The sequence below is a fragment of the Calypte anna genome, chromosome 3 (genome assembly GCF_003957555.1).
Source record: "Calypte anna isolate BGI_N300 chromosome 3, bCalAnn1_v1.p, whole genome shotgun sequence".
Taxonomy (NCBI): domain Eukaryota; kingdom Metazoa; phylum Chordata; class Aves; order Apodiformes; family Trochilidae; genus Calypte; species Calypte anna.
In genome coordinates, this window is record NC_044246.1 from 34,428,475 (window position 1) to 34,438,354 (window position 9,880).

The 9,880-nt window shown below is 44.8% G+C and overlaps 1 protein-coding gene across 1 annotated transcript in view; it reads right to left on the reverse strand.

The window, feature by feature from the left end:
* Positions 1-9,338, reverse strand: part of AGPAT4 (1-acylglycerol-3-phosphate O-acyltransferase 4) — a 73,424-nt gene extending 64,086 nt beyond the window's left edge. The window contains exon 1 of the mRNA XM_030447510.1: positions 9,223-9,338. The gene's annotated coding sequence lies outside the window, so the exon portion shown is untranslated. The remainder of the gene's footprint in view (positions 1-9,222) is intronic.
* Positions 9,339-9,880: the final 542 nt, after the last annotated feature.

Here is a 9,880-nt window from a genome sequence, read left to right on the forward strand (position 1 = left end):
TAGCTAAGTGTTCTGTTTCTCAGGCATAAGCTGCGTTGAAAGTTTTTCTTTAATATGATACCATTGGGACTATTTTCATTAATTCCAAGAAATGCAGTTTCTTCTTGGTACAAGCAACAAAAAATTAGAAATATATTTTCAAGAATCAATTCTGAGATTAAGAAAGAGGTCTAGAAGCTTGTTTTTTAAACCTTCATAGGAATTCCTTCCACTTGCTCTTCGTCTTACTTAAGTTCCTCATGGGTAATATCGGAGTAACACCAGTTAAAGTGTTAAAGAATAAGGTCTTTAATTTTTAATCCATGATGCTGGTTTAATAAATTACAATCATTTCCTTATAGACAATGACTGAAAATTACAGCAATCTTTTGAAAACAAAAAGGCCAATCAATGCAGTTTCTCAGAAGTTATTAAGATCGGAAAGCTGCCAAACTCTCTTCTAGCAAGCACCTCTTAAAATGAATTAGGAGAAAATGGCCAGCCAGAGCATCAAAAACAGACAGGGACATTCCTTAATAACATTTTTCCTTTCAATATAAAACAAAAGACTCGAACCTCAAATGTCTGTTTGGGGAGTAAGTCAACAAGCATCTATTCATGTGACTAAGACCACAGGATCAGGTTTAAAAGCAAAGTACACAATCTTCATTCTAAATCCTTTCTCCCCAGGTTTCTCTCCTCAGTGAGTTTCACAATGTTTTCTACTTCAAATACTCTGAGCGTTCTCCATTTCCTTCTGCTTCAAGTAACTGACCAAGAAGACAGAAGAAAAGGCAAATTTACACCAGCAACATGTAAGATGAAAACCTCTCTTCTGGCAGAGGCTGCAGCTAATTAACAAAGCTATTCCATACTTTAAAGTCTGTCGGTTTCAAGACTACGAGTGATCTCATGAAGAAAACAACTGTTTGCACTTTTACAGAAAGCACAAGAATGAAGCACTGAACTCTCACCCACCTTGTCCAAAGTTTATGTAGTAAACAGACTCCTTGGAAAGTGGACGGCAACAATGTATGTATCTGCCAGCATCTGGACTAAGCTAATATTGTCCATACTTACAAACAGATGCAAGACATCACTATACATGGCTATTTTCAGAACAGCAGGTTTCAAGACATTACAAAGGTTTTCATGTAAGTCTACTTTTTAAAAAAATCCTTTAAATGCTTTGCTGCAAGTTAGGAACAACCAAGCATATGATGATGACCATTCTTGTACTTTCTAAACTAAACCAGATTCTTGAATGGATGAGTTACAGATAACAGCAGTTTCACTTAGTGCCTCTACATGAATTCTAGTTGCCTTCAAAACAGCACAGATAGCATCACTGTATTTCATATCAGAATCCATTTTAACAATGCTTCCATATATAAAATATACATGCAAGGCAAACTGCAGGAAGCATTTGTGCTCTTCGCTTTCTGCCAGTGATCAAAAGTTAGCAAAAGTGAGAATGTATTCATGTATGCATTCATATATGTATTATTATAGCTGTACATGACACAGATAAACCCCTCGAGTCTGGAGGGAGAATTATCTATTTGCATCATGCTTAATTAGGGTTTGAATCATTTCCAACCTCTCCCAATGGCAACGACTAGAGCATTACTTCCCACACTGAGTTTACATGGTAAAACTTGGGTAGTGGGGGTAGTTGCAGGGATAGCTTCAATAAGAAGACACCAGGAGTTGCCCTCAACATCAGACTGAGCCAAGGGACTCCCAAAGCTGAAACCATCATCAATGTCGGTGGCACATCTGTGATAACACATTTAACAAAAGAAAACGCTGCACAGCAGCTGAGAGTGAGAAGTGAGAAAAATGTGACAAAAACCCTGCAGACACCAAGGTTACTGAAGAAGGAGGCAGAACTACTCCAGACATCAGACCAGACATTCTCCTGCAGTCTGTGTTGGAGACCATGGTAAAGCAGGTTGTTGCCTATGGAAGGGACCCCAGTGAGAAGCAGGTTTTCTGGCAGGAGCTGCAACCTGAGGGGAACTCAGGAACTCAGCACTCTGTTCCTGCATGACTGTACCCTGTGGGAGGGACCCCATCAGGAACAGGGAATAGCTCAAGGAAGAAGGAGTAGCAGAGAGCAATGAACCAGCAATGTGTACTTGCTGCCCAGAAATCCACATGTATCCTGGGCTGCATCAAAAGCAGCATGAGCAGCAGAGCAAGGGAGGTGATTCTCCCCCTCTACTACACTCTCATGAGACCCCACCTGGAGCACGGTATGAACCCAACCTAGAGGCCCCAGTATAAGATAGACATGGACATGCCTGAGCAGGCACATGGGAGAGACATGAAGATAATCAGAGGGCTGAAGACAGGCTGTGAAACTCATGGTTGTTCAGCCTGGAGAAGAAAAAGCTCCAGGGAGACCCTATAGTGGCCTTCCAGTACCTGAAGGGGGACTACAGGAAAGCTGGGCAGGGACTTTTTACAAGGGCATGTAGTGATAGGACAAGGGGTAATGGTTCTAAACTGGAAGAGGGCAGATTTACATTAGATATTAGGGGGAATTCCTTTCTTGTGAGGGTGGTGAGACACTGGCACAGGCTGCCCAAGGAAGTTGTGGCTGCCCCCTCCCTGGAAGTGTTCAAGGCCAGGATGAATGGGGCTTTGAGCAATCTGGGCTAGTGGGAGGTGTCCCTGCCTATGGCAGGGGAGTTGGAACTAGATGATATTTAAGGTCCCTTCCAACCCAAACCATTCAATGATACCAGGCCTATGTACAGCTCTCTCACTATTTGTCCATTAATTCCCAATAAATTAAAGTCATTGCTAGATGCTTTAAGGACAACAATCAGAAGATAAAATCATCAGCACTGAGAAAAGGACCTTTTTCTTTTCTCAGTATCCTCTCACAAAATGACCTCTTTGTAATTTCTGGAATTATAAATTGTATTTTTCTAATTCTGGGCTGCCTCTTTAAGATTTGTCCTAGAAGTCTAATTCCTAAGTTGCATGCCTTTGTTGTTTTGTTTATTTAAGAAACACAGAAAATGTAACTAATGCATAATATAGAATTTGTGGCAGCAAATATCTTCATCTGTGAAGTGGCAGAGATAGGACATAACTCAGAGAGCTGAGAAAAACACCATGGTAGCAGGTTTAAAAATGGGACTTCCACCATCAGACTGCACCAGTAACAGATTTTCTATTGTCCCCCCCAGAAAAACCAGTATAAATACTGTTAGCATAATTTCTCTCTCCAAGCAGCTGTATGGCCTGCTGGATACAACCCAATTCTCCCACACGGCAGATCTGAGCCCTGACAACACTGCCCCAGGCACAAAGGGGTATGAGGAAAAAACCCTGCCCTCTTCTGTGAAGGGATCCGAATTCTTCCAGTACGAATCACAAGATGTTGTTAACAGTGCTGGAAATTAAAAGTGGCATCTACCTGATTACAACTGCAAGTGAGCTGTTAGTTCTTTTGGTCTTCTATGACATCAGGCTGCCTCCTTTAGCTATTCCATTTGCATAATTTTAATTAATAAATAACATTCATTAGCATGCTCCTTGAATATTAAAGAAATGTTAAACAGAAATAGGTTTGCAAGTTTTTTTTCAGGTCCAACTATTAATTTAATTTGGCTGCACTCTGTCACAAGACACTGAAGAGTATGAAGTAGCTGAATTTCTCCTTTACGAAAACCACATCCCTAAATTAGAAATGGCAATGCACACAAAAGATGTAGCCACACCAAGACAGGGATACACAGGATATTAATATTTATTCATTACGTATTTGCCAATGCTTCTTTCCATAGAAAATAGTCTAACTGAAGAATGAATGTGGTAGGGAAGCTTCCAGATTTACTATTCAAAGAAAATCAACTCCTGCCTTAAAGAGGTAACACCCAATACTTAGAAAAATAGATGTCTTCCATCTGACATGTGGCTGGCATGGTTCTGAAAAATCAGGCACCATCTTCAGTGAAAGTCTCAGTTACATCCACACACAATACAATAAGGTATCCAGATGCCAGGTAAAAATCCAAATAAACATGGTGACTGCTTTATTCACATTTCAGCAGTTCCATTCTACAACAGTTTTCACTCACCTCTACCTCCCAGACACTAATGTTCAGAATTGTTCTGTTACACCACAACTCAGAATACTTTCAGCTTCCTCATTCTCCTCAATCATCAGCCCTCTAACGACCTGATTTAATTTGAGAACTTCAGAGAACAAAAACCTTTATCCCAAGCACCAGACTTATCAAGTCCAAGAGTAAAGGGAGGTTTCATTTTGGATCTGATTCAAAACCTGTTGAAGCCAAAATAAATCTCTCAACAGACTTCAGTAGTCTTTGTTGTTTGGCAAACATTATCCTTCCAAACCAGCCAAATGTGACATAACTAATCGATGAACTTGCATTCTCAGCATCTAATGCCAGGGCTAGTCAAAACCACCCTAAATTTCCAGCAAATCATCAAAGATAGTGCTTGATGCCACAGCATCTACCTTAATGGAAGGCAAGTATGCAGATGTTACAGTTCCTAAATACACTGGTAAGAATCCAGTAACATTTTTACAAATATTACAATAAATTAAATTACTTGAATTTTCTACACTTCCACAACTTCAGGTGCCTAAAAACTTCTAAAAGCCTAGCTTTTAGCATTTGTCTTGCTAACTTCAGAAAAAAAAATTAGATCTACAAGGTTTAAATTCTGAAGATTAAGAAAGAAGCTTTTCTCTGTCTCCATCTTGGGTGAAATGCGTGCTCTCAGAGGTACAGGCATAGCTTTGTAAAAACTAGTCAGTGACACAGGGGAGGCTCAATGAATGAATTTGAATACAACTTTCCTAGTTATCTTTCTGCTTAATGATAACCCCATTGCACCCCTATTGCTATTGGACAACATGAATGGACCATTTCTGTTAATTACTTCCATCTCTTAGATACTTGTTTTATTTGTTGTTTGTGATAAGATAGTGGTATCAATCCTGTCTCGCATCTCCACATTTGGCCACAATGGTGTTAACTGCATTGTTTTACAGCAGTTTCCACTAATACCAGATCAAGTGAAAGAAAAAAAAAAAAAACAAAAAAACCCTCACACAGCATAAGTGTCTGTGCAAATTTCAGCACTGTCTGAGCATATCTTCAGAACCATAAAATAAACCAGAGCCTTATTAACCCTTCACAAAGTATCCATGGGAAAACCTCGTAAATGGTTCAAAGCAGCTGCTGCTCAAGACAGAATGCTCTCAGACCTTCCAGAAGTGCAAAGCAGATTATGTAGTAAAGGTATTTCCCCAAGTACTGAAAAATATAAGAAGCAAACTATGATGTGTGAAGACAGGGATAACAGATACAAGGGAAAAAGCAGGACACAGCTTTCTCACAGTAATTGACACTAGAGATGGATTAAAAATCATGTGCCATTCCAACATGTAGACTACTCCCAAAATATGTTATTTCCTTGTCTCTAACAGCAAGTTCTAAGTCAGGTCTTCCTCTTTTTCAAAAGGAAAAACTTGCAAATTCTGCCAACTAAATTTGCACATGCAAACCTTTGCATTCACCTGGATCCTGCTGGAAAAATGTGATAGAAATCTAACTTTAGATTAAAAGCAAATCTGGTGCATCTCAGAAATTTTTCAAACATTAATAAACCATCATACATGCATGTAAAATCACTGTGCTTGTCTTTGTTTGCAGCTTTTAACCTTCCGGCAAGTAAACCCTCTCTGACCTTTACCTCTGACTTCTTTCCAGCCTAGAACTGGTTAATTGTCTTTCCCTGTTCCTGTTATTTATGCTACAGCAAAAACCTCAAGCTAGGTCAGCCTTTCTGCAAGCAGCAGAAAATTACTTCAGTGTTAAGCTCTTCACAGCAGACTATAATAAGACAGGCTGAGAGTGAAAAATGGAGGCACCTAAGTAGAAAGGCTTGAAGATCAAACCGAAGAGCAGATCGCTAGCAGGACCATAAACCAACATCTCACAGCTGTAAGCTCACTACAGTTATTAGACTGCTCTGCCCTGTTCCTAATACACAGCTTATGTACCTTTTCAAGAAATCCACTGCAGCAATCATCTTTTTTCTCACAGTATCAAAGAGGGGCCCTTACAGCATCTTCACGCTTGCCACAGCACACAGTTATTCATTTCCATTTCTTCTTTCCCTGACCTTACCTTGACCCCACCACCTCTAAAACCAGGCGCTGGAAGAGGACAAGGGAAAAGCACAAAAACGAAGTGAGTCAGCAGTTTCTGAGCAGCACAACAGCATTACTCGGAGGTGATCAGGGTACTCAACACACAGTCAGATGTGAATGAGCTTAAAGACCACCCAGCAACAGACTGATGGGCAAGCTTTTCCTAACCTCTGAAATTGGTACCACAAAGAAAGCCACCCTGCAGACAAAGAACTTGGGGGAAAACAAACAAACAAATCAACCCCACCATACTCGGCTGCCCTGTACCAGTGATGAAATGTAACAAAGTATGCAGGGTACAGCTCTCAGTGACATTTCTAGTTTCCATACACAAAAACACGCTGCATTCGGTACAGCTAAATCAAGCACACCTGAGAAGGCAGTTGCCTTGATTCATACATTTTCTCTATTGAGAGAGTGGCAAAGCTGCAAAAGGTTTTGCTGACTAGAGGACACGCACAGTGCCCTACAATGCTTTGTTGCTCTCTTGTTCATCTGCTCCTTTATCAGGATATAGCAAGGGCAGTGGTAGCAATGTGACTGGTTAGGGAAGTGTTCTACATCACTCAGTGCACATTTGACTTCTTAAAATTTAAGACCAAGTTACTAGTACAAGTTCTGAGGGCCACGAGTACACATTTGCAACACAAGAACAGACTCTTGTGAAACTTAGCACATCTGTGACAGTGTCTCCTTGTGCTGAAGAGATTCCAAGGGCTGCTATTCCCAGTTTTTCCTTTCCAGCAATAAAATCAGGGTACATGACAGAAAACAGTAAACCATCTTTTTTCGGCAGAGCACAGTCATAGGATCCTCACCCATCACCTGCAAGAGAATCCTTCTACAGAGAAGCTCTTCTCTGTTATGGCACAGTAAGTACATTAAACTGTAAATGATGTACAACCATCACTCCAGGAAAGCACACCTCAATCCAGACAGAAGATGAACACTGCTTCAACTCTTTTGGATTTTGGCTGGACACAGCAAGACATAACTGAAAAAAAACCAACCTTCCCACAAAACTGTCACCTACTGGGCTTCAAGAAACACAGTTCATTACTATGTTCTCTGTTGTGCGACTCTGGGCAAGTGCTGACCCCCGTGCAGCTTCCTCGCTCATTAAGCTTCTCATGAAAAATCTGTCATTTAAGTGTTTACCATCAACAGAACCAAACTTTTCTTAAGAGCAACCTTTATCCATCAGCAGGTTACAGTACTTTCTCTGTTCATTGCAGGCTTCCTGCAATTCTTCCCTATGAACCCTGGTCCTCTGTCTTCCATAAAAAACAGTTAAAGTTTCATTTTTAGATACAGCTTATTCAGGCACTGTTATGCAAAACATTAATAGGAAAGTGCAAAGCTATGCATAATATTTACATATTCCTAGAATGAGTCGAAATTTATTCTAATCCATATTATTTGGAAAAACACAGCATTAGTTCAGATACAAACAGCTAGAAAAAGCTGCTAGTCAGTAAATGACAGAAAACATTTACAGCACATCAACTACACTAGTGATACATGCAGTCAGTATTTATAAAAAGGTGGTCCTGACATACTATAAACAGAACTCTGTACATTTACAGTAATATTAAAATTCACATGAGAAATTAGCGAAGAAAAAAGGGTTCAAATTTCAGCTGAAGTTGTTCCACAACAGCATCTCTATTTCACCAGGTTTAAATTCTTTTGCAACTCACTCTTAGTTTGATTATCAGTACAAGCTGAGGCTACAACTGCCCGGTACAGCTTCCTGGGCTGAATGCATCACTGTTTTAAAATAAATGGTTGGGGGTGGGGGTGGGGGGGGGGTGGAGGAGGAGTGTTGGTTGTTTTTTGGGGTATTTTTGAGAGTTTCTTGCAACCTTCCAACTCCCATATTTTCAGTTTCCATGTAGCAACAAAGTTGCTCTCTCCCACACGAGCACCTGCGTAAGGGGACAGCATTCTTGGACCACGGCACAGGGTCTTGAAAATTAGGAACAAAGATAAAGACCAGAAGTCTCCCTATGACACTATTCAGACTCTTCTCCTGGTTGTCTTTTCAGCCATAAAAGTGAAGGCTCACTTGTTGAGATAAATGCTACAAAGGATTACTTCTTAGTTAAACAAGACTCCCTTTGGAGTTTTCCTTGCACCACACACTACCAGTCAACACACCTTCAGTCAGTTTGTGACCATTATTTAATTCGGCTTAAATATATTTATGAAGAGACACAGACTGACGAAAAGCAGAGCTCCTACAACACATGAACACGCACACCACCGGGAGGGCAGACTCTCCTCTCTCCCTCGCCTAACCACGGCTCACGCTGCCTCAGCTCACGGACCTTCAGGTACCACGGACCAAACAGCCACACGACCTGCTCGCAAGACTCCTCTGAAGCCCCACTCCGCCCCGATCAGGGTACGCGTCGCCCTCCCGCTATGCTTAAGCGCCCTCGGGGAGGAGGCACCGAACAGGCGATCGCACCCGCCCGTTCCTACGGCAACCGCCCTGCCCGGCCCCCCCTCCCGCTGCCACCGCCAGCCCCGCCGCTACCAGCGGGGAAGACCGAAAGTGGAAGGGGCCGCAGCCACCGCCCGGCCCGGCGGGCAGCGCTCCGCGCCCAGCGGCGGAGGGGGGGAACCCAGCGGGGCCAGGCCGCCGCGGTTCTGCCGTTTCCACGGAAACCCCGCCGCGGGCAGCGCTCGCCACACAAAGGGGACCCGCGGGCGGCAAGAAAATTCTCGGCGGCCGCGGGAGAAACAGCGCGACGGGGCCGGGCGGCGGCGGCAGCGGTAGCGGAGAAGACCCGGCCGGGCGGCGAATAAATCAGGGAACTTCTGTCCGCCTCTGGCTTCGCTCGCACATCCCGCCGGCAGCTACCGGCCCCTCACCTCGCCGCTGTGGCACTCCGGGGAAGGGGTGTTCTGAGGAAAGGGCTGGGGTGGGTCTGGTTTCGGGGTTGTTTATCTCAAGGAGGGCACCGCGCTGGCTGGGGAAGGGCGGCCCCACACCTGACGAGCGCGCTGGCCGCCGGAGGAAGGGCACGTACCTGGCGCCGCCGGACCCCTGGCACACGGGCAGCGCTGAGGCGGCGGGAGCGAACGGGCGGGCAGCAGCGGCGGCGGCAGCCGAGCCCCGCCAACTGCCACCGGTTTGCACGCGCCGGGAGGCGGCCGGCTCGGGCGGGGCCGCCAGGCTCCACCCGCCGGGCTCCGGGAGGAACAGGGCGCCCCTCGCCTTCCCTCCCCCCCACCCCGCCGCCATGTCACTTCCTCTCGGGGCGGCTGTGGAGGGGCGATGCATCCCCTCGCCGGACTCGCTGCCCCCTCCGGGCGCCGCCCGACGGAAGACGGAGAGGAGCGGGAGGGTCGCGATACGGCCCCCGGCGCCGCTCCGCTATTGAGGTAGCGCTGGGAGCGGCTCTGAAGAGGGAGTCGGAGCCGAGGGTGTGGAGGTGGCCCCTGGGGTGGGGTAGCGACCCCCCTTACGGGATTAAAGGTGGAGGGGCAGGCTGCGCTGTGCCCGCGGTCAGGTCCTGCTTGAGGGCAGGGTGTGAGCTGTCGCGGGGTGAAGGGCACCTGTGAGTATCTGCCACTCGAAACAGAAATTGGGGAACAGAATAACCCAACTCCATGACCTAGGTGCTGTGGAGAGAAATACACGCAGATGGCAGTCATCCAGGCACGGTGTACCCTGACACACGCTGT